General features: G+C 41.9%; 1 protein-coding gene across 2 annotated transcripts in view; it reads left to right on the top strand.

The window, feature by feature from the left end:
• Positions 1-25,349, top strand: part of Atp10b (ATPase phospholipid transporting 10B (putative)) — a 227,472-nt gene that overhangs the window by 27,412 nt on the left and 174,711 nt on the right. Inside the window, exons 1-2 of one of the 2 annotated variants that reach the window (XM_045151428.1) lie at positions 10,746-10,875; positions 20,776-20,844. The gene's annotated coding sequence lies outside the window, so the exon portion shown is untranslated. Of the gene's footprint in view, positions 1-10,745; positions 10,876-20,775; positions 20,845-25,349 lie in introns of those variants that run through there. The other variant, XM_004661052.2, reaches the window with a different exon arrangement.

The raw sequence follows: 25,349 nt of genomic DNA, 5'->3' as shown, positions 1-25,349 counted from the left end.
AAAATTAACAAGATGGTATTAAATTCCAGCAATTGTTTTATATGGATGTATTATACTGTCATGTAGAAGACCTACATTAGTATTAATTACTGCTATATTATTTTAATTACCAGCACTGAAATTTCACCATTTCCTATCAAATTAGAGTGTTCAATACGTAGAATCTCAACTTAATATCTAAACAATGACATACAGAATTTAAAGCTTTTCTTTATCCCAAGGTGAAGAAACTCTAGTACGTGTAATATGTAGATTCATACAACATGCCAGCTGCTATTATAACCACTTCACAAATTATCCAGCTCATGTTGCATTAATGCCATATGGTATGTGTGTAGTTTTGGTTTGTTCATTTTTTTTTTTTATTGTTTTATATTGAAAGATACTAAGTCAAAGAGTGGGCATATGCCTCCAAGGTCCAACAATTAGGAAATAATGGAGCCATGATTTCAACTCAAGTGGACTGAATATGGAGCCCACAGGCTTAGGTGCTGAACATACTTTCCCACATAAAGACATACTTGCGTGTTTCTAGTTTCCAAACTCTAGTTTGACACTGAGGGGACATGGCACTTTGGATCAGGATGAGCCTTGGTTAGACCTGACCTACAATCTGTGTAATGCCTGTTTCGTTATTTGGAAAATGTCATACCAAAGTATGCCCACAAAGTAAGATAATGTGTATAGGATTCTTTGTTCAAGGACTGGCACATAGTAGGAACTAATTTGTTTGTTGGACAATTGTTTATAGCGTACCTCTGAGGTAGATGGGGCACCTAACAATGAACAAAAATTGCAACACAGCACAACATATTTCATACCCACAAATGAGTGTAACATCAGGGATAGACAAGGATGGCAAGGAGAGGTACATACTATTATGAGATTGTGTAAAAAAGGGGTCTTCAACCAAAATTGCAAAACATCACTGAGAGTGTTGAGAACATGTAACCCTCATCTGTGATAGAAGTACCCTCATCTCTGTGCAAGTGTAGAATTGTGATTTTTTTAATTTAGTGTTTGTTTTAACTTTTGTCTTTGTTTTTAAAATTATGAATCTGAGCCTTTGAATTCCAAAGGTCATCAGAAGATAGTAGAGCTGGATAAGGACTGGTGTCAGAAATTAGATCTCTGGCTAACTGAACCCTAGAGGGACAGAATTGGAGAGACCTCAGCATTTACTGCTCCTAGAAGTCTGGCATACAAGAGGTGCTCGGTAAACATTAAATTAAATGAATTAATAAACAGGTGCTAAACAAGTATTAATTAACTGAATACAGAGCATGGAAGGAAATTCTACAATTTATATACCACCCCACATTATCTAGAGCTCTTTTTCTCTAATCACTAAAACAGAATTCCATGGTTGCATCAGCAGGTTTTAATTACTCTTCCACCCAGAAGCTACCAGGCCTCAAATGAGTTCTCACTTTGTGAGCTTCAATTCAGAAAAAAATAAAATGAATTGTAATGAGGATTAAATCAGATAATGCATAGATTCCCACATAATTGCTGCCACAGGGTAATCCCTATGGTAACATTCACTTGGGTATTTGTTGATATCAGGAGGTGGTGTGCTTGTTTAATCCAAGCACAAGCAAGCACAACATGGCTGGTGGCAGCCTTTCTCAGCATAAAAGGGAAAACTGAGGTTGAATCTAGAGTCATATGGTAGAGACCAAACTCCAGGCCTGCTGGTTACAAATGCAACACAACAGGTGAGCCTACAGAAGTTTCTGGAGCAGGAGAGTATCATGGAAAAGGCATTGAGGAAAAAAAAAAGTTATCTAGGAAGCACATGCAAGAGAGTGAGGTCAGCCAGAAGTAACTCCTTCCTTCGGAGCAAATAGATGGACACCATATGTTGACCCCTAGTTGTTTCTCTGCCTGTGCTTTCTGGGGGTGGGTAGTAGGAGAAATACAGAATTGTGGAACTGGAAATGGACGCCTCCTCATGAACTCAGCAATAGAAAAATGAGAAGCTAGACAAAAGCAATGCCCCCGCCTCCACCTGTGGACACTAGGTCCTGCCAACACAGTGGTCATACATTTGAGAGCAGGTTGTCTTCTCAAGCATACGCTCTGTACTCAGGAGGCCACAGTCTTCATCCTGGTACTAGACTGGAGGAAAGGACATGGAGGACGACATCTTTTCTTCCCATGAATTGATTTATATTAGTATTTTTGTCTTCCTTCCCTACATCCTGGGAGGTGGAGGGTAGGTCTAGGGAAGAAAGCATTATTTACTGAGCACTACTACATTCAGGGATGTGAGACTATGTCTAGGATAAAGTGAGCAAAACACACAGTCCATTCATTCATGAAGTTTATCATTTAATGGGAGTGATGGGTGTCAGGTAGTCCCACAAAATAAATATGTAATGGCCATTTGTGGTAAGAATGACAAAGGGAAAGGTTGGGCATCTCTGTTGCCCAGCCTCTCTATAGTCTGGTGGGGACAGGTGCTATCAGCAGGCTAGAGGAGTTGGTAACATGTGGGTCTGTGTGAGATACTGGAATGTGTAGAATTATTACAGAATTAGTGAGGCCAAAGCTAAGCCATGAGTTGCAGAGAGGGACAATACTTAAATTTCTATGAGAAAAGTAGTGACATCTTAGAGTCTATGTGTTTGGAAGCTCCATGGGCAGAGAACTGGCATTGATGAGAGGGCCCTGGAACCTGATGAACTGGTTGACTACATCACCAGTGGTGTCTTGAGCCACAGAACATGAGGAGGCCAAAGTTACACAAATTCATGTCCAACTTCCTCAAGAAGCCCCAGGAGGATCTCCAGGAGATTCTGAAAGCTGACCAGGGTTCTATAGTATTTAAGTGGGACCAAGATTAAGAAAACACTGCATGACAAGACTATCTGATAGGGAATGAAAGCAAAACCTGGAAAATGAAGACTCTGTGAGGCTCCAGAGGAGAGGGATCTCTAGGTTTCCAGCAAGAGCCTTGAAATACAGAAGTTTTCAATGTGTTTCTCCAGCTGATGCCATCTTTCACAAATGGAAGCTAGAGAGTACTTCTTGCTCAGGCTGAGAAGGTGCTGAGAAAGAAAGAGGGCCAGCCTCCCTCTGCTGAATCCAAGGAAGCCAAGTATATTAGCCAAATCAAGAATAAATAAAAAGCACTAAGTAAGACCCACGTTTCCTCTCACAGGAATGCGATGCCCAAAAAATATTCTTTAGGCATGTACCACATGCAGGACATTGTAGCAAGAACTCTAGGTTGTAACACTGAAAACAGCTGTACAACAAAGTACAGATTTCTTGATCTCTCTGCTTTTCAATGTCTTCAACTATAAAATAGGAATAATAATGCATCTGTGTGCAGAAGAGTCCCTGGCACACTGTAAATGCCATACAACTTTTAGCATTGCTACCATGACCTTCATCATCGTTGCTACTAGCTATTCTTTATCACGGTTTCATCTAATCCTCTAGGATTGGCACATTTCTTATTTCCATTTCATAGATGAGGAAACAGATTTCTAAAGAGATAAGGAATTAACTGAAGTCACTCAGCTATAAAGTTGCAGAACCAGAATTTAAACCTACAGTGTTGGGATCCAAGGTCACACACTTCCAACCCTGAGTTGATAGGATTAAATGAAATAACATGTATAAGGTATCATTTATAATTATGACACTCAACAAATGACATTTTTCTTCTCCATCATTATAATGCTGCCCATTGTCCTTTGTAAATGATATGAAGAGTATGTAATATTTGGTTGAGTAACATGCACACTATTAACACCCCAACACATTAAGTCTATTCCAACTGGAAGAAGTGTGGTCCAAATTGCTAATCAGGAAACATATCTTAAACAAATGTGCACTCTGAGTGAATCCACCAGTTGTAAGGAAGAAAGAAAAGTATTCCTCTAGCTATAAATCATAATTCTATCAGGCTGGACTCCTCCTCAAAATCATTTGTCCTATTTCCCCATTTCCCACTCTTCACTGTGAGTTTTTTATATAGAATTTATTTCTCAAGAATTAGGTAACTAAGCCAGGTGTGGTGGTGCATGCCTTTAATCCCAGCACTCGGTAGGCAGAGGTAAGAGGATCGCTGTGAGTTCAAGGCCACCCTGAGACTACAGAGCAAATTTCAGGTCAGCCTCAGCTACAGTGAGACCCTACTTTGAAAAAAAAAAATGTGGTAACTATTCATGAATGGCTTGATTTTGACTGTAATTGGATACCCGAATCCATCAGGAATTGATTTTTTTTAGGCTCATACTGAAAATTGTGCTGAGAACCAGAAGAAACACATTTCCCACCCTTCCCATAAGCACTGTTTACTGCAATGTCAGCAAGGCAAGCACGAGAATTAATTAGCATGACCTCAGATTGTGTGATGTTTTCCACCAGGTTTGAAGGGCACTAGAGCAAGCAGTGATAACATGTGGCATCACCATGTCTATGGGGAGAAAAGAGCTAGATTCAGAATGCCAAAGTAAATTTCTACATGCTAAATAATAAGAGGGAAGGCTGGAGAGATGGCTTAGCAGTTAAGGCGCTTGCCTGTGAAGCCAAAGGACCCATGTTCGACTCTCCAGATCCCACATAAGCCAGATGCACAAAGGTGAGGCAAGCCCAAGGTCACACATGCCCACTAGGTGGTACAAGAATCTGGAGTGCGATTTCAGTGGCTGAGGCCCTGGCACACCAATTCTCTCTCTCTCATTCTCTCAAATAAATTTTAAAAAAAGAATAGGAGGGAAATCATTTAAAACCTTGAGTGGTTCATGGTGGACATGATTAAATCATTGATTGGTCTACACAGTGCCTGGTGACTGGGCCAAACCTGTAAAAAACAGTGAGACCCCAGGTACCAATTGGCAGCTCTTTCTGAGCCCCCCCTCCTCTCTGTGGGGAGCATTGTTCTATCTCATTGCAATAAAACCTGTGTATATTCCCTTCTTTGCATGCACTCCTTTGGGCCTCATTCACTGTTCTATATCTCCTGGAGACAACAGACTTGAGATCTTGGAGACTTTTCATGACCACTGAATGTCTAGTGCTCTAACACTTAAGTTGAGCCCACCCAGAGCTAGCAAAATCTCCCTCACTTTCCAAACCTGAAGCACTATTACATATTACTGCAAATAGTTTAGCAAGAAACCACTGAGAATCTCTAGTACTAGAGCCAAGTGCTATGTACTCACTGAATATTTAAGAATGGACCCAGATATACATACATATATATATATGTGTGTGTGTGTAAATTACATATATATATATATATATATATATATATATATATATATAGAGAGAGAGAGAGAGAGAGAGAGAGAGAGAGAGAAGATGTGCAAAAAATAATTGGAGACACATGAAATACAGACATTAGCCCCACAGAGTGAAGGCAGGAGGCAAGCTCAAAAGGGAATACAAAAACATCTGAGATAAGATAACATGTGTTAAGGTCAAATACAGAGGACCTTAAAAAGTGCCACAGAAGCCACTCAGAACCAACAAATTAGACATGCTGGCAGCCTCAGGGGAGTTAGAGGGACACAGGTGGGGATAAACTTGAGAAGTTGCTTTCAGAGCAAAAGGGAGCTGGTGTGGATGCAAGCAGTGTGAGTCTGTCATTGTGCACACAATTATAGGTAACTTCCAGGGCATTTGGCACACCTGGGGCCTGGCTGCCGCGAGCCATGTGGAGGGGGGTCTGGGCCCAGCTGCTGTGGCAGGCAAGGCAGTCAGGGGGAAGATGGTGCACATGTGTCTGTCCCTGGCTCTGTTTTCTCTGGAGGATGTCAAGGTGGGTGTGATCAATATGTTCTGACATCCACGGGCAGCTCAGGGAATTTTGAGGTGCTCCATTCTAATAGCAGAGACTGGTTCTATGTGGCTGTTTTCTGTACACTAGTGTCTCCCTCCTACCCCAGGGAGACTATTTGATGCCTGGGTTAGACTAGATCCTATTACTCTGTGGACAAACCACATTCAGTCTTCTGATCCAAGTGGCAAGTGGCTTGGAACGGCCTCTTCTGTCCTTTTCTTCTCCTCCTTCTGATCTCCCTGTGGCCGTCCAGGTGCAGCTGGTCGAGACCAGGTGAAATGATCATTTTCCAGACTCTGACCTCCCCTCCGAATATACAGTAGACATTGTACCATAGCAGATAGGAGTAATGTACAATATACAATGTAAAGATTGTATGTGAAATGTGAAGGTCTCTCTGTAGGTTCCTGGTTCTGGTCAGATGTCCCCCTGGAGGAAGGAGGGCTGCAGAGAGTGACGTGAGAACGTGTGATGGTGGGGCTGCCATACTGCCAGGTCCCGCAGGCTGGGAGAGATCACATATGGACAGTACTTAGTTCAGCGGTTGCAACATGTGGCCAGTTGCTGTTAGCTACTTTAAAAAAAAAATCTGTGTATGTACATGTATGTGTCGTGGGCTGTGTGTGCGGGTCAAAGGACAACCTCAAATGTCTGTCCTCACCTTCTACCTCATATGAGGTGGGGTCTCTTCATTGTTCATTGCTGCATTCGCCAAGCTAGGGGCCACTGCATCCAGCTTTAGTGGATTCTAGGGATCCAAACTCAGTTCCTCATGGTGGTGTGGAAGTGCTTTATCCACTGAATCAGCTCCCCAGCCCAGTGCCACTATTAATGCTAATGTCTTTATATCATTGTAGAGGCATAAATCTCTACAACACCCAGGATCATAGTGGATCTTCCTTAAACTCTTGCTGATGTGATGACTAAAGGGACTTAGAGAGTGGTAGAGAAAACACACACACATACACAGCGAGAGAGAGAGAGACAGAGGAAGCTAAAGATGTTTGGAAATGAGAGGTTGCAGAGAATATAGCAAGAGAATAGAGGGAGAAATATCAGCTACCATGGGGAGTATGAACACTTAAATTTTATGAAGGCTTTATGGTTACACATACGTAAGACTGTCCTCAGTATCAGTTTTTACTGCACCATGCATTGATCTCTTTAAGCATCTTAGGTTGGCCTGGTAAATCACTGAATGTGGTAGCATTAGAGATTGACCACCAAGTAAGCCTTGGGCTAAGAAAGACCTCAATCACACCAAAGTAGATAACAAGTGTGTTAGTGTCTTAGGGTTGTTGTAGCAAGTTGACATATACTTGGTAGCTAAAAAATGAGAGAAATTCTGATTGCCAGAAATAAACCCTTTCCCACTTCTGATTGGTGGGTTTTTTTCTCCATAAATGAGAAGGTAACTGCTACAACCTTTGTAGTCTTTTCTAGGTGAAAGACTGATTGATAACCAAATTACAATTGAAGTCCCAATTGAAGTCTTTTGGATATGTGTTTGTACACAGAGGTGAGAAGGGGGTGGATCTAAATTGTACTTCTCAAGATCTTTCTACAGAGAACATATTATGACAGGGCAAAAGTAAATCAAAGAGAAGCTATTTATAATCTATGCCATGATTCTAGGTAGTAGGTGGTGGCAATCAGCACTTGTATATCAACTATGAACATGGAAGTAAGTGGCAGAGGCCTGAGATAACATTCAGAACTAGAGCCTGTAAGACATGGCTGACACACGACCTGTTGGGCATGAGGGGAAAAGCTGATCCAGGAACAAATGGGTAGATAGTGGTGCAATTTACAGAGGTGATGGAGAATAAAGAAGGAATACAATGGTGAGGAATATGAGCGTAAACAAATTATGAGATGCCTGTGAAACATCCAACTACATATATCAATAAAGCTGAGTATACAAGCTTAGAGCTCAAGGGAATAGCTCTCCTAAAGGTATGATGTATATCATTAGCCTATAGATGGTATTTAAAACGAATTACCTAAGACAAATTGTTTGGGAAAGATACCTAAATCTCTGAATGACAACTAAAAAAAAAAAAAAAAAAAAAACTGTATCAAAAGAAACTATGAGAATAGAAGTGATCACACAGTGAGAGGTTAAGATACTCTTGTAGGAAATAAGCTGGCATCTCAAGGTGCCCCTGATTTAAGCCTGAGCTCTGATCAGTTTTGGACTCTACTCTTTTATTTTTCATAGATGCCATTTCCTCTGCTGCTCTGAGCCCTCTGCACCCTCTCACAGTTATATGAAAAAAACATTGCGATACCTCCAAGTGACTGCATAGAGAAACCAGAACATGTTCGAGGATAGCCAGCAGGAAAACAGTTGGATATGGATTCTATAATCCTTCACAGGCAGGACTTTGACCAGCCCCTCTGGATCCTGATGAATAACTACCCTCATTTCTCCTCTAAATTTTGCATGGCTTCGTATACATGCAGATGGTTTGCAGACAAAGTAAAATCACATTAAATTCACTGGTGGGCAATCTCATATTTACTGTTTAACCCTCTCCTGCTTGCTTAGTAGAAAAAGCTTGACAGATCTTTTCCTGCCTCTAACTCAATTATATTAGCAAAGCAAAGACATAAAAGTAGGCATGATTCCATATATACATACATACATATGTGTATATATAGAGAGAGATAAAGGCATAGATTAGATTTATATTAAAATGTATACATATACATATAGAAGGAGATATTTATGGACAGAGAGAAATTAGATTTAGATTACATTGTGTGTGTGTGTGTGTGTGTGTGTGTGTGTGTGTGTGTGTGTGTATGTGTATGTACATATACATATATAGAGAGAGAGAACAAATCTCACCTGGAATCTCCCTTGACCAAACTAGGAGAGGCAATATCTTTTATACATGGGTGTTGTCTTTTGTGCCTATATTCCTTGTTTCTAGAGTAGTACATGCTATTTAGAAAATGAGGTCAACATCTATGACTTCTCTTTCCCACCACTGATACACAGACTGGTCTTCATTCCTCTAACACATTGAGGCCTCAGAGCCTTTGTATTTGCAAGTCTGTCTGCTTGAGACACTATGTTAAAAAGTTTTCTTCAATCAACTTATTTACTTCACTCTATGACAGAGTAAGAAAGTCTATTAGTATTAGCCTTAAATGATGACATTGGTCCTTCTGAGATTCTCAGACTAGATTTCATCTTCCCTTAGAGGGCCCCCTTACCAGCCAGTCTAAAGATCCCACTCCTTTCTTTTTTAAAAAATTTTTTTATTAATTAGCTTTGTATTCAGCAAATACAGTCAGTTTGGTACCATTATTAGGCTCATCCATGGCCTATCCCCTCCCCATTGGCCCCTCCTTGTTGAGGTATATGGGTCATGCATTGTGGAGTTAGCCCACAGTTACAATAGATGTCTCTGCATATCCTGACCCTACATGTGGCTCTGACATTCTTTCCGCCCTCTCTTCTGCAAAATTTCCCTGAGCCATGTTGGGTTCATTTTTGGTCTGCTTCAGCGATGAGGTGTTGGGGCCTCTGAGGCTCTGGCTCCTTTCTATCCCAACTGTATCCCTATGGCCTGTGTGACTTTTTCAAAATTATTCATTTACATATTGGTTCCCTCTCCCTCAACTGAGACAGAATCTCTTGTGGTGGTTTGAACGTGTGCCCACATAGACTCATACTGATCTTGAAACTTGAGTCTCTAGCAGCCTGAGTGGAGGAGGTGTCATTGGGGAGGTAGGCCATGTAGTCCAACCCTGAGGTGTGAAAACAGCAGTTTGAGCTCTGGCTGTTGGTGTTTGTTGGCTGTTTGGTGGTGTGTCTCTGCTTGAATCTATGGAAGTGAACCAGCTTCTGCCATTGATGTTGTTCCTTGGAATGTGTCAGCCTGAAATTAACTCTTTCCTCCCATAAGCTGCTTCTGGTTGAGTTTGTCCCCACAATGAGAAGCTGACTATATGCAGCCTGTATGATTTTTCAAACAACGTGTTCATTTATTTAGTTTTTGGTTCCATCTCCCTCAACTAGGACAGAAGCCCTTCAAAGACAAAGCCTTCATCTGGCTCGTCCTCATGAATCCACAGACATGAAACAGTGTCTGAAACATTGAAGACTCTCGATTAAAATTATCTTCATGTGCAAATACTGCACTAGAGTGTTTCCTTTACATCAGCTGTCCTGCCCAGGTCTCCAGGGTGACCTCCCTGCCCCTGCCTCAGAAACTCTTCTCTTTTCCTCAACATCACACAGCTGTTTGATTCTGAAGGCAGAAATCAAAACCAGGCCTGCCTGATAATTAATCCTTTTCTTTTCATTACCACTCTGCATTGCAGTACTTTGAGAAAGTGACGATTCAGTAAGATGGTAAAAACTTTCAGCCTTCAGTCTCTTTTCAGTTACCTAAAGATGTAGTTAGTACAGTGCCACTCATTCATTCCACTGAGGACTAATACTGTGTGCATTCTGCTTAACATAATACACAGTGTGATGGAGACTCCTAGACTGAGGAGTTCAAAAATCATGTTCAGCTCAACAAATACGTAATGAGCACCTATACGAGCCAGTCACTGTCCTAGTATCTGATCCACCTGCTCTCTTTCCTCCCAGCTGACCTGAACTGCCTGTCCCTCAGCATCTCCTTATCTAGCTCCCTACCACCTATTTTTGTTTACACCTCAGTTGCAAAAACAAAAATCCTATATATGACAAAAGATTTTGCCACAGTTGACTATAACCAGATCAGCTCAGCCTGGTGATGACCGATCAGAGGTGGCTGGTCTCTTCCTATTTCCTAAATTCTAAATCTCAGGGGAAAAAAAATGGCAGTGGTTGGCTTAGACTTGGGTTGGGTGACCTGGTTGGATCCAGTTACTGTCATGAGAGGGTTCCAGTACTCAGAAAGCCTGAGCTGGATCATTTGTCCTTTTCAGTGGCCAGCACCCTCATGGGAATCATTTCACTGGGACAGCAGGGACACTGTCCACAGGAAAGTGCTCAGGAGGCATCCACCACCCTGCTCAAGACACAAGGATTCCAATTCATCAGCTGCCCCCAGGTGCCTACTTATAAGGTGAACACTGTCTATCTAATTCAGCACTGTGACCCCCACAGTGAGGACATGCCTCACCTTTGGATCTCCAAAATGGTTTAAAAGAGTATTTCATGGCCCTAAGTGAGGACAGACTTGCAGTGTAACCTACCTCATAGCGGAGACCTCAATGCTGCTGTTCTATTAGGAGGCTAAAGAGGGCTGTTGGATCTACAGGGTAAGTGTGGGAATGGGAACAAGGCTACTTAAGCTCACATACCAAGCTTCGCTGGTTAAATGCTATTAGACTGTAAGAAGGTTTTGCAAAGTGTACAAAGCATTTTGTTGTTAATAGTCAGTGAAATAAGTGCTCAGCAGAATTGCCTAAATAAACCCCTAGAAGGGTATGATAAAAGATAGAACTTTGTAGAAAAAGTTTCAAATGTCATGAAATACTTAGGCAGCAAAAGACAATTTTCTCAAATGATAGGTTTGAGAAGAATGAATCAGCAATGAACGTCAGCACTAAACATTATTTAAGAAGTGGTGAACATAATCCTGATTAAAATATTTTCAAGAGGAACTTCAACAGAAATAATAAATTCTACATCCAAGGCTGTTTACTTAGCCCTCCTAGCTATGAAGGACGAATAACCTGAGCCCACAGATGGCCCTGGCTGCCTTTGGAGCAGGACATGAGCACGTTCTGGTGCCTGTCATAGGTCTTGTTATTGGGCTGAAGGTCACCCTCCTGGAAAAAGGATGGGTAGGAGAAAATCCCCTCCAAAAATGACCAAGTTCCACTAACCATGTCCAAAGAACTTCAGGCACAAGCAAATTGCCACCACGGAGCCCAAGCACAGCCACTTAGAACGGCACATTCTGGCACCTCACATGCCTGCACTGACCAAGGGAAGGACGGTCGCGCCTCGGGGTCATTCTGAGTCACAAGGTGGCTCTTTGGCTCAGCCACCTTCACTCAGCACAAGCTGTGTATCCGTATGACCAAGATGGCTGCTATGGGTTTTTTTGTTGTTGTTGTTTTGTTGTTTGTTTTCCCAGCCAACAGGTAGGCAAGGGAAGAGAGTCATGGTAGTAGGTGTGTGTTCGTGTAGATGCCCTCTGAATGTGGGGTGTGACGTAATCCAGTTTGTCTATTTTTGTGTCTGTTGCTTATGCTTTCTGGACATCACCGGAAGAACCTGGTGTTGTAAAGCATTCTCCCTAGGTTGTCTTGTTTTCTAATTGTTTTGAGGTTGTAGGTCTTACATTTGAGGTTTTATTTATTTATCTTTTTTTTTTTTTTTTGATTTTTCGAGGTAGGGTCTCACTCTAGCCCAGGCTGACCTGGAATTCACTATGGAGTCTCAGGGTGGCCTCGAACTCATGGCAATCCTCCTACCTCTGCCTCCCGAGTGTTGGGATTAAAGGTATGTGCCACCATGCCCGGATAACATTTGAGTTTTTAATGCACTTAACTTTTCTTACAAAAACAATTTATTGGGCTGGAGTGATGGCTTAGAGTTTAAGGTGTTTGCCTATGACACCAAAGAACCCAGGTTCAAGTCCCCAGGACCCACATAAGCCAGATGCACATGGTGGTACATGCATATGGGGTTCATTTACAGTGGCTGAAGGCCCTGGCATGCCCGTTTTCCCTCCCTCTCTCCCCCCGCTGTCTCTTTCTCTCTCAAATAAAGAAAATAAACTTTAAAAAAACTTTTTAACCATCCTAAAAAAAACTAATAAATATTAATATAAAAATATAAATATAAAAATATAAATATAAAAACTAATTTATTGATTTACTGTTAAGTATGCCCCCAATATTACATTGGCAAATATTGTATGCAGCATACATACATTAAAACATTAGTCATCATTTACTTGAAATTCAGATTTATGTAATTCATAATTGATTATGCAAAACCTACCAGCCTGGATTCCTTAGCCATCTACATAAAGGTAGACAGACATTCGTCTGTAGCTGCAAGAAACTATGGCCATAGACACATAAATAAATAGATTAATTAATTAATTAATAAACAAACAAACACCAAGAAAGCACATAATATTTAACTGAGTATTACATTACATACAGCAGCCCACACTTTCATGGGTGAACCAGTTGAAACAAATCCCAGGGAGGACACTAACTGCCTACTCCTTCCATCTTGAACCCATGTGTGAAGAGCCTGTTTCTATGGAGGGCCTCCTGATCCGAAACTATAATGTCATCATTGGGCCACTGCTTGGCAGCCCAGACCTGCTTCAACACAATGTAGTCAAGATATCTATCTGGTGGTAGTTAGGATCATTGCTTATAAATTCATGTTTTCTCTCTAATGAGCCAAGAGGCCATGATGTTGAGTTTGCACTGTAGTCAGTGCTATGAAAGTTGATGGTCAACATGCATGTGAAATGTGTGCCTATGTTCAATGCTTACCACCATTATTGTCTTGATGAAACCCCAACCTTGGGACACCAGCTTTTCCAGGAGTCAGGGTAGTAGCTCTACAGAGGAAGCCATGTATCTGTCCACTTCCCACTACCTAGAGACTATATGCCCAAGGACTGCTATATCATTGGTTCTCCAAGTTTCTGCCCTCCTGCCAGGTTAACTGGTGATGTAGAAGGAGTGGGTCCAGAGAACTCTGACAGCACTTCCCCGAGCTTCTATGACTGTAAACCCCATCTCAACCATTCTACAGGGAGCTCAGCTACAAAACAGAGCCTTTGTCCAAGATGGAGGCCAAGGAACTCCCGCTTCAAATGTTCCCTGAGGCCTCAGCTTGTTTTCCTGGCTGATAAGCAGGACAGTCCCTGTTTCTCTTCCTGGCTCTGGGCTCCAGAGCCTGCTTTCTGTGGAGGCAGCTGGCCCCAAGAATATCTCAGGACCCCACTAGTATTGGCCAAGGATCCTCCATCCCTGGAAATCCTTTCCTCTCTGCCAATTCTATCTTGTCACACCCAGTGCCGCTCTTGCAGCCATAAATTCTTTGGCTTTTGACAGGTCACAGTCTCAAGGTCTTTGCTTTCAGTCTGACTTAAGTTCCATAATAGCTAGGTCACCCAGTCTCTGTGATGAGCCTCAGCTGCTAGATGTGTTGTGTGAGTGACTTGGAGCTCTAATCAGTTGCTATGCACTTATGCACTCACATGAATGCACTCTCACAGGCTGTGGGCTCTATAGCAGGATGGGCTGTGCTGGAATGGAAGCATCACAGGGTTCTACTCCCCATGGATGCTGATTACACTTGGTTACTATAGATGCTGAGAAGTCCAGCCTTTGAGAATCCTGACTTTGAGTTGACCAGTTGATTTCCTAAGCCTTTTGTAGATTGTGATCTTATGACCAAGTTTTGACCAATGAGGTAGAAGCAGAGATATTGTATGCAACTACTGTGGAAATATTCTTAAATAAATTGGATTGTTTTTCATCTTTCTGCCTGGAATTTAAACGGGATGGCTTAAACCTCTGGTAGCATTTCAGGTTAAAAGTATGATAACTAACTAAGTAGAGACCTGTGATTGCAAAATCACCTCTCCTGTGAATCTCAATAGTATGAAAGTCTGGTACTCGTCTGTAGATATCTTTAAAGCAAGGACTAATAAGAGCAATGATAGCAGTTTGCATGCTTAGGACAACGGTATTTGGGGCACAGGTAGCCATACCCAGTCCCAACTCGCACAGGCAACTCACAAGCTCCACCTGACTGGAAATCAAAGTTGACAGTTTATGAATATTCAATCAACAATCAGCGTACTAGTTTCTTAATGCTAACACAAGTGACCAGATTCATCAGCTTAAACCATCACAACTTTGCTCACTTATCTATAGTTCTATAAGTAAGAAGTCCAACATGGGTCTCATTTGGGCTAGAATGAAGATATTGGCAGAGTTGTCTTCCTTTCTGGGGGCACTAAAGGAAAATCCATATCCTTTCTCATTTGTTGTTCTCGTTCGTTATTGGCTGAAGGAAGTTCTCTGCTGTTGTAGGACTGAGAACCCCCTTTCCTTTGCTATCTTTCATCTCAGACTCACCTTTAGCTGTAGAGGCTGACCAGATTGCTCGGCTCATGAACCCCTTCCTCTGCCCTTAAGCCAGTAATAACGAATCAAGTCCCTCAGTGTTTTGGGTCTATCACCCTCTCTCATAACCCTTTACCTTACTCTTTTGTCACTAAAGTCCCATTATATTAGGCCCATCGTGATCCGGGATGATCTCCCCATCTTAAAGTCTGTAAACTCAGTTGAATCTCTGCAGTTGCTTCATGGCGCAGACTCCCAGGTTTAGGATATGGTTATCCTTGGGGGCCATTATTTTCTCAACCGTGGTCAGAGGATCTGTGATTTCTTCAGCATTTCCCCTCTACTTTAACCTCAAGATCTTATCAGCTATCTTCACTTATGGGTGCCAAGTACAGGGACCAATTTTCTTTGATTCCATTTCATGCAGACACAGGGATCTTGATCTGTTAGATTTCTTTGTGAATAATGCAGTGTATTAGCCTTGTCCCTTATATGTAATAGCAATAATCCAAAACTCCAAATGGCCATTTAATGAATCTTTCATGACTGAGTTTCAGACTAAATTTGGAGAACACTGACAAGTAGTTTTCTTAGGCAGGTATGGTGGGGTGACCAAGGTTTAGACTAGGGTCCTTTTGAAACTCTTCTCAAAGACAAGATCCAAAAGAACCTGGGTGACTCCAAACAAATTACTCAGATTTGTTAAGTGAGTTATGTATAAAGTTCAAGTTCCTCATACAGTCTTCTGGGTAGAGTTGACAATAGGATGAGGAGATGGGCAGATATAGCATAGGCATATATCTCCTCTTCAACCTCAAAGAAAACAGACGAGACAACAAAGAGATCAAAAATACCTCTTAAAGAAAATAAGGTGAGATAGCCTCCAAATTATCTGGGTGGAAGATGGAAAAGCCGCCTAGTCAATATCCCTCTCCTCTGGAAAAATCCATCATTTCAATGTAATATGACTGGAACGTCAGCTTCAAAAGAGACAGGAGCTGTATCTGTCCTTTTGCTTTCTCACTGAGACACACACACACATATACATATGTGTATATATGTATATGTACGTGTACATGTGTATGTGAAAGAGAGAGAGAATGGATTGACTGGCTGATATCCAGGTATTCCTTTAGCACACCCACATTAACGGGAAAAAAAAACCTTGTAATTAAATCTTGTACTTTGAAATCATATACAGATCCAGTTCTCAACCTTCTCATGTATTCTGTACTACATCTATTTGCCCTAGTACTGGATTTGAGTCCGTCTGTCTGCTGTCTGTGCCTTGTAGCTAGTGACTACTACTTGACTTTATAAGGTTTCATTGAGACAATAGGCAGAGAGGGCTTAGCGAAGCTCCTAGCTTTACTCAAACTAGTCAGCTCCTAATGTTAGTGCAAACCTTCTGCTCCTGCCAAAAGAGCCCTTGCACTAATTCTCCACACTCACCTCTGCTTGTGTTAGTTGCCCTCTCCCTACAGCATTGTGGGCATGGTCTACGTGTCTATAACTGCACATACAATAGAAATCAAGCCAAGTGCCATTTTTCTAATGAAGCCAACTCTATTGGTCCAAGTCTTAAGTTCCCTCTTCACTTTAGGATTCTTTTATGTTGATTAAGTAGATTTTGTGTATCTCACACACCTGTCCTCCCATGGTATCTGGAAAGACAGGAACTTTTCATCTTTTGGAGTGAGGGGGAAAGGGAAGGATAATTATCTACTCTGGCAGCTCCATAGGGATTCATCATTTTATACCCCTGGCTGGTCAGCACAGTGCCTTAGCTAGGGTAGGAGCTCACTGAATATTAGTTGGATGGGAATAAATGAGAAGAAAGATCAGAGACAGAGAATCAAGACCAGCTCACCTGGGATCACTTTCCTTTCAGGACATCATAGTGAAAGGCGACATTGAGCTGAGACACAGGGAGTTGACAGCCACTCTCTGGACTCTCTCCTAGGGCCTTTTTAGAACAGGAAAGTTAATTATGGAGCCAGATTAACAGTTTCTTTTTTGATACAGTCAAAGTAAAACCAGCAGGATGCAATTTAGCTCTTCCCCACTTTCCAAATAGCAGCAAATTTTCATACAAAACAAAGAGACACTTGAATTGCAAATTACTTAGAGAATCTGCTAGCAACCCCAATGGAAAAATATTCTGCTACTTTCAAAGCCAGGCTGTTGCCTTTTCAGGTTTAACCATGTAGTAGGACACATTCACAAAAGCCTAGGCATCTTGATGCTTCTACGCTTAGCCAAGTGGGAAGGAGGAACAATGCTTTAAGGTTTACTGGAGAACTCCAAATTATCTCTGACACTCAGATGGACCATCCTCTACTCAAGGAAGGAGAGTTTCCAGGTGTCATTTCACTGGAGGGCAGCTAGAGAAAACACCCATGAAAGGAGGCAAGGACATAGTGAGAAAAGCTGGGGGTGGGCTGTAAGTAAGTCCTGCACTTGCTGAGTGAAGAATGAATTAAAGCACATATCCTATCAAGGTCATCAGGAATTAGAGACCATTGTTGACTGCTGTTAAATAGTCTTGAGAACTCTCAAAGCTAATGAGTGGCTGAAGAATTCCTTTTAGATTCTACAGCTGATAAAAGAAAAAAGGTCTACCTATTGAATGGATGTGACCAATGGAAGGAGTGGTGGATGGAGGGAGGGAAGAGGAAGGGAAGGAGAGATGAATGGATAGTTGGAGAGATGGAAGGATCTTGTGATCCAGCATTATGTCCTCACTTGAGCGATATGATCTAAAAGATCACAAAGTGACCAAATCTTCCTAGGTCTCATCCATTGCCTGGTTGATGATACCACATAGATTTCCTATAAGCTGTGTCCAACCTTTTGATCTTGTGAAATGATGTCACCATCTACATGGTTAATACTCAAGAAGCAAACAACTGAGTTAGGAAAAGATTGGAAAAGTGTCTCAGTGTTGGAAGTAAGGTTATAATTTTGTGTCAGACCACATGTGTAGCCATCCTTGGCTACAGGCATCCAGATATGGCACAGTTTGGGTCTGGCTCTGCCCTCTGCAAGACACCGTACAGGTTCATAACCAAAACATATTTAATGAACCTTTGTGAACTTTTCAAAGTTTTTTTAAACATTTTTTATTGACAACTTCAATAAGAAATATTTCAATTATAAAACATGAATCAAAGACTGGTGAGATGGCTTAGCAGTTAAAGTTCTTGCCCTAATTACGCAGGTTTGATTCCCTGGTACCCACAGAAAGAAAGATGCACAATGTGGCTCATGTATCTGGTATTTGTATGCAGTGGCTCAAGGCCTTGGTACAGGCTTTCTCCCGCCTCTTTCCCTCCTCTTCCTCTCCCCATTTGTAAATAAATTAAATTTTTTTAAAAAAAATATATGAGTCAGGGGCTGGAGAGATTACTTAGTTGTTAAGGTGCTTGCCCGCAAAGCCAAAGGACCCATGTTCAACTGTCCAGATCCCACGTAAGCCAGATGCACAAAAGATGAGGCAAGCGCAAGGTTGCACATGCCCACAAGGTGGTACAAGCATCTGGAGTGTGATTACAGTGGCTGAGGTCCTAGCATACCAATTCTCTCTCTCTCTCTCTCTCAAATAAAAAAATATCAATAAATAAAACTAAAATAATAAATGAATCAGGGCTAGAAAGCTGGGTCAACAGTTAAGACACTTGGCTGCAAAACCTAATAACCCAGGTTCAGTTCCCCACATAAAGCCAGATACACAAAGTAGCACATGCATCTGGAGTTCATTTGCAGCAGATGGAGACCCTGGTACACCCATTCTCTCTCTGTCTCTCTCAGCTTGCAAATAAATAAAAATATTTTAAAAATATGAATCATCCAGGTGTGATGGCACAAGCCTTTAATCCCAGCACTCAGGAGGCAGAGGTAGAAGGATCACTGTGAGTTCAAGACCACCCTGAGGCAGCATAGTAAATTCCAGGTCAGCCTTATCTAGACCTACTTCGAAAAAACAACAAAAAAATTAAAATTAAATGTATGAATCAAACCCATCAAGATGCAAGGCTGAGACTAGGGACTTCTTTGTGACTTCTGTTTAGTGACTCATCTGGAATAGACTGGCTATGGGAGGGTCAGTCAGCCAGACCAAGGGTTGCTTGTGATCTGTCTAGTCACAGGCCAGCAGTGAGAGGTGTGTCATAGAGAGGACTAGATTAGGGAGACGAGACTGAGGAAATGAAGACAGATAGTCCTTAGATTTAGGCCCACAGTGCCCTGGGGAGAGATGGCTCCAGCTGGACAGATCATTCCAGAAAATGATCAGTTTGAATCTGAAGTATCTAATGTAGCATTGTGTGTGTGTGTATACACATATGTGTGTGCATGCAGTCTACACTGTTAGAATTATAGAGAAGCTCCCTTAGTAGTCCTGTGGAAGACTATTCTATTTTCTCCAAAGCAGAGATGTTTAAAGTCAGTAAAGATATCAACAACAGTTCCAGCCATCCCATTTACTGTAATCAATCAGCAAATGAGAATAAAACAGAACAGGCGTCCTGGGGCTCCTCACTGGAACCTCTCTGAGTGTCACAGCACAGTAAAGTGAGAATTACGATTCCTGCCCTGTCTCCCTGTATACACGATAATTCTTGATGGGGAAAAAAGAAAAACCAAAATGATTTAAGCAAAAGATTAAATAAAAAAAACAACCGGCTCAAGCAATCAGAAAGGATATACACTGCTCACTGTGGTGGTGTGATTCAGATGCCCCCCCCCCCCATAAACTTAGGTGTCCTGCATGCTAGGTCCCCAGCTGATGGCAATTTGGGAATTAAAGCCTCCTAGTGGCAGTATATTGCTGGGCACCAGCATCGGGTGGTATAGCCAACTCTCTCTTACCAGTGTTTGATACACCTTCCTGTTGTTGATGTCCACCTAATGTTGGCCAGGATGTGATACCCACCCTGTGCTCATGCCATTATTTTCCCCTGCCATCATGGAGCTTCCCCTCAAGTCTGTCAGCCAAAATAAACCTTCCCCCAGCCCCACAAGCAGCTTTTGGTCAGGTGTTTAATGCCAGCAATATGAACCTGATTACAACACTCATATTCAGAAAAATTTCAGTCATGGCTGAATCCAAGGGCCTAAAAACTTTTAGACAGGCACCTTTCCTTCAAAACTGTAGCCTTGGGCTGGAGAAATGGCTTAGCAGTTAAGCACTTGCCTGTGAAGCCTAAGGACCATGGTTCGAGGCTCAATTCCCCAGGACCCACATTAGCCAGATGCACAAAGGGTGTACACATATGGAGTTCATTTGCAGTGGCTAGAGGCCATAGTGTACCCATTCTCTCTCTCTGCCTCTTTCTCTGTTTGTCATTCTCAAGTAAATAAATAAAAATAAACAAAAAAAATTTAAAAATAACTGTAGTCTTGATTTACATGCACATACACCCTTCCTTCCTTCCCTCTCCCCACACCCTCCTTCCCTTACTCCCTGCTGGCTGCTGGAAATAATGTGTCCTCACCAAGCCCAGAGCAATAGAAAAGGGGCTTTTCTTTTCTCCTACATTTTCAACATAAGGTTCAGGTCTGACTTTCATTAACCTGAATCAAGCTTCATGCCCATCCTGAGCCAATCCATGTGGCAAAGATGAAATGAACTGAGAGACTGGGCCAGTATACATTCCATGAAGCAGCCTGGCACATAGATTGGGGTCCAGGGGAACATGATTTGTATTCTGGATACTGGCAGATAAAATAGTAGACCTGATTCCCTGGCCAGCATAAACCATGCCTATTGAAACATCTTCTTGGGAAATGGCCAGCCTGCTGATGGAGTTTATGTGAAGCTGGAATGAAAAGGGGAAAACACTTAATTACTACCCAATGCCAAGAGAGATGGCACATTTGGTATTTATTTTCTCTCCTGTGTTTTTCAGGCTTGCAGTGACAGGAAAATCAAGACTGGCTTGTTGGCACTTGTTCCAATGAAAGCAAGAGTGTGGCAAGTAAGTAGTTATTCTTATAATTTGCTGGTCATATGATAAGGGCTTCTCTGTGGTGCCAAGGTGATCTTTGCTACATTGTAATTCCTTCCTCAAGTCCATTTAAGGAACTATCAACGGACCTCAGTGATAAGTCAGATGTCATGTGGGCTGGAGGAAGGTTTTGCTGTAGTGTATATGTTCTTCTGAGGTGCACAGCTCTTAGGCGTGTTTTCAGCTACAAGAAATCCTAAGGTATGGCAAATTCATGAATCTAATGGAGTAGATTAATAATGTCACCAAGACATGGGTTCCAACATTTTCAGAGGAATGTCTTTGTTTTCCAAGTCGCTTTCTTGACTCACTCTTCCAGAAGGTTCCTAGCAAATGTCTCATGTTTATTTGCCAGAGTATGTCACAGACTTTATGACCGAGAATATGGAACCATTGTGATTGGCTTAAGCCAGTCATTACAATTCCTGGCTGTAAGACTGGGGCCCAAATTATCTGAAGCACATGGTCACTCCCACAGAACAAACTAGAAATCTGAACAAAATTAATATCTTATGAGAAAGGAGAAAGGAAGGGTATTTACTGTGAAGGCCATCAGCTGTGAGGGGTAGAAGATAATGCTGTGCAAATCTCAGCATCAATTCCTTCAAAACCAAAGCTTATGCAGGTTCTTGACATCCTAGATCCCATCTACTCCTTCATGTCTAGTAAGTCAGTACCAGGCTTGGCTAAGCTCTCTTCAAGTCATGGGTAAAACTAAGAAAACAACTTAGAAATACTTTTGACTCTAGATATAAACCCGAATCATTATCATTACACCATATGCAGATGGTGTCTCCTATTTGCATAACTATAAACTCCCCTTCAAAGAGTTAGCATTGCAGCTAATGTAAAAAAAAAAAAACTACAAAGCAATATTCAATATGCATCGCTAATTTGACTTTCTAATTTGTCTGGGCTCTTCACAAAGACATGCACATCTCCACAGACCCTGTGTGCCTAGTAGAACATCCCACCTGTCTGAAGAAGAGTCTGCAGGAAAGATAATGGTAACTAGCAGCGTTTCCTTCCCTGCTTTTTGAGAGAAGGGTGTGCTAAAGAACTTCAGCTGGAGGCTGGAGACATGGCTTAGCAGTTAAGGCATTTGCCTGCAAAGCCTAAAGACCCACATTTGGCCCTCCAGATCCCACATAAGCCAGATGCATGAAGGTAAGGCAAGCACAAAGTCACACGTGCCCACTGGGTGGCACAAGTGTCCAAAGTTGGATTGCAGTGGCTGAGGCCCTGGCATGCCAATTCTCTCTCTCTCTAAAATAATTTTTTTTTAAAATTAAATCACTTAAAAAAAAAAAAACTTCAGTTAATACCAGAAATTTACCTGTAGGAGCTAATTTTATTACCATGACTCAAATTTACTCTTCTGTGGCATTGACTGTCCCCATTCAAATGTACACAGTTGATTCACGTAGCCCAAGAAAACAACATTACCTTGAAGTGTCACCATGTAGTGTTTGTTTAAATTTTATTTTATTTTATTCATATGAGAGAGAAAAACAGGTAATTAGAGAGAGAGAAAGGGCACCCCAGGGCCTTCAGCTGTTGTAAATGAACGCCAGATGCATGTACCACATTGTGCATCTGACTCAAGTGGGTCCTGGGGAATAAAACCTGAGTCCTTTGGCTTTGCAGGCAAGAGCTTTAACTATTAAGCCATCTCTCCAGACCTCCATTTAGTTTTTAATGACAGATGTGAGCTGGGCACATATTTGGGTAATTAACATAAAACAATTTGATACATAGAGACTTTACTATCCCTCAAATCACTCATTGATCTACTTCAAATATCCATGACAACCCCTGAATTGAGCCTTGAAGCCCCCATCAATAGTATATATGCAGTCCCGAGGCAAGGTGAAATATGAACTTGTTCTAACTATATTTGATTACTAGGGATAAGCGGTGACCAGGACACAGGGGTTGTATAATAGATTACATATGTAAACATATGTATGTATCTAAATATAGTGATATGTACAAATTATTTTTAACTGGTTTTAAACTCAACCATCTCTTTTTGCTGTGTGTGTGTGTGTGTGTATGCTTGCTGTGTCTATATCATTCTTTGTGGTTGACTAGTATTGCATCTCAGACACTAATGGCAATCTATTTAGTCCCTTATTAGGCAATATCAATCATTTGTAGTTATATTTTCATCACTTTAAATTATAACAAGGTATCCTTTTTATAATTTATTTTTATTTTTATTTATTTATTCAAGAAAGAGATAAAGAGGCAGATATGAGAGAGAGAGAAAAAAAAATAGGCAGACTAGTGTCTCCAGCCACTGCAAACAAACTCCAGATGCATGTGTCCCCTTGTCTGTCTGGCTTACATGGGTCCTGGGGAATCAAACATGGGTCCTTTCGCTTTGCAGGCAAGCACCTTAACTGCCACGCTATCTTTCCAGCCCTAAAACAAGGTATTCTTGTGCACAGAGCTTTTTCTCCACATATGTGGTTATCCCTTTGGTTATGTTTATAGAAGTATAATTATTACTGTTGTGTGAACTTTTTCTGAGGAGACATGAGTAAAAGTCCACTCAGCACAGATAGGACGTCAGTGACAAAGACAATGATCCCACCCAACTGTACTTTGGTGAACTGATGAATTCAATTTGGGTTACTTACAGAAGCATCAGCATTGAATAAAAATAAATCTCAGTCTTGCCCAGCCACTGCTAACTGTCGTAAATCCTTGGAGAGGGGCCACCACTTTGTGAGCCATCTCCCTGAGGAACATTAATGGTATATACATACATACACACACACACACACACACACACACACACACACACACACACACATATATATATATATATATATATATATATATGTATGTATCTCCTTGAGTTAGTGCATGGTCTTTTGAGCTCTTCCCCTACTGCATTGCATGACACAAAGTTAATGGGCCCAATCTTGTGCAGATTTCCTTTGGGTAATCACAGCTGTTAACGGTTCAAGAGGGAAATAGCCATGCCATGCCTAAAGGCTGACATTCCAAAAACCTTGTTCAACAAGGGATCCCCTGACTATGTCTAAGGGAAAACCATCAAGAGATAAAATCAAGGAGCTGGAGAGATGGCTCAGCAGTTAAGGCGCTTGCCTGCAAAGCCTAAGGGCCTCAGTTAAATTCCCCAGTACCCACATAAGCCAGATGCACATGGTGGTGCATGTGTCTAGAGTTCATTTGCAGTGGCTACAGGCTTTGGTGTGCCCATTCTCTCTCTCTCTCTTAATCTCTCTCTCTCTCTCTCCTTACAAATAAATGAATGAAACGTTTTTTTAAAAGTCCCTGCATCAAGCTCACGTAGCTCTGCTTATGGCAGATGAGGGATCTCTAGAAATAGCTGAACTTGGCTGTGTGTATGCAGGCACAGCCTGGGAAGACAGGCCAGAATGGAGCCCGGCATTTAGGCTGATGAGCAGCCATGGCCTGGTGACTTCTGCAGAGTTGTGGCAGATTATGGGAGGAGCTGTGGTCAGAGTCTAACAAACTTGAGTTACGTCTTCACAGGGTTCATCAGAAGCTCTCCAGGTGCCTGGTGGATCCCAGGACCAGTAATGCAGGCAGTAACTGGAATGCCCCCAGCAGGTTTGCTAGCTTGATTCACTACTCACAATGACCAGCCAGAGAGGGAGTGGCTGTGCAACCCTAAGACATCGTTGCCTAAGAGTCAAAACGAAACAGGGAAGAGAGGTTCCCTGCAGAAAGCAGAGAGGGTTTGACCTCAACACTTGGACAAAGCCAAAAACTGCTGGTCCCCAGCGTAGGTCTCTGTGTTGCTTGCAAAACAGGCCCCTCAGCAAATCAGGAGAGGAGAGGTTTGTACTCTGATTCCAAACCTAGAAGGACGAATTTAAAGCAGAAAGCCCTTCCTTTGCGGATCACCTCTCCTCTGCCTGCAGGACACAGCCACCTCACAAACACACACATGATCTGGGACTGTGCTGAAGAGGAGCGACACAGATCACAGAGAAAGATCTTGGCAAAAGACATCATCTTTTTTATACAGCTTTCAGATAAGGTATCTCCTTTGAGCCTCGCAGTATGAAGGGAGGGGACCCGATGTATTTTTAACTCGTGTTCCACTTGTAAAAATTCTGAGTATCCTGACAAGGTTATGCGATGTGCCCGAAACCACTCAGCAATGTGATGGAGGAATTAGGACAGAAGGAACTCTGGACGTCTGTTTTCCTATCGTATACCTGGACGGGAGCTGCTTCTCCAAGGGACGTAGGATAATGTTTAGAGGATGTTTGCACAGCCAGCCCCACCTGACAAGCATTTAGTTCTCATTAGCCGTCATTATGTCGCTAATACCTCTAGGTTCTCTTCCTATAAGGCAGAACCAAAGACCATTGTCACTGACTTTGTGTGTACTTCCTGGGGTAACACTGGAAAGATTTCTAATGAGCCACAGCAGAAGAAAATATCATCTGCAATTAAAGCCCTCAGGA

This window comes from Jaculus jaculus, chromosome 6, assembly GCF_020740685.1.
Source record: "Jaculus jaculus isolate mJacJac1 chromosome 6, mJacJac1.mat.Y.cur, whole genome shotgun sequence".
NCBI classification, from domain to species: Eukaryota; Metazoa; Chordata; class Mammalia; order Rodentia; family Dipodidae; genus Jaculus; species Jaculus jaculus.
Note: the sequence above shows the minus strand (reverse complement) of the source record. Positions and strands in the feature narration are given on the sequence as shown.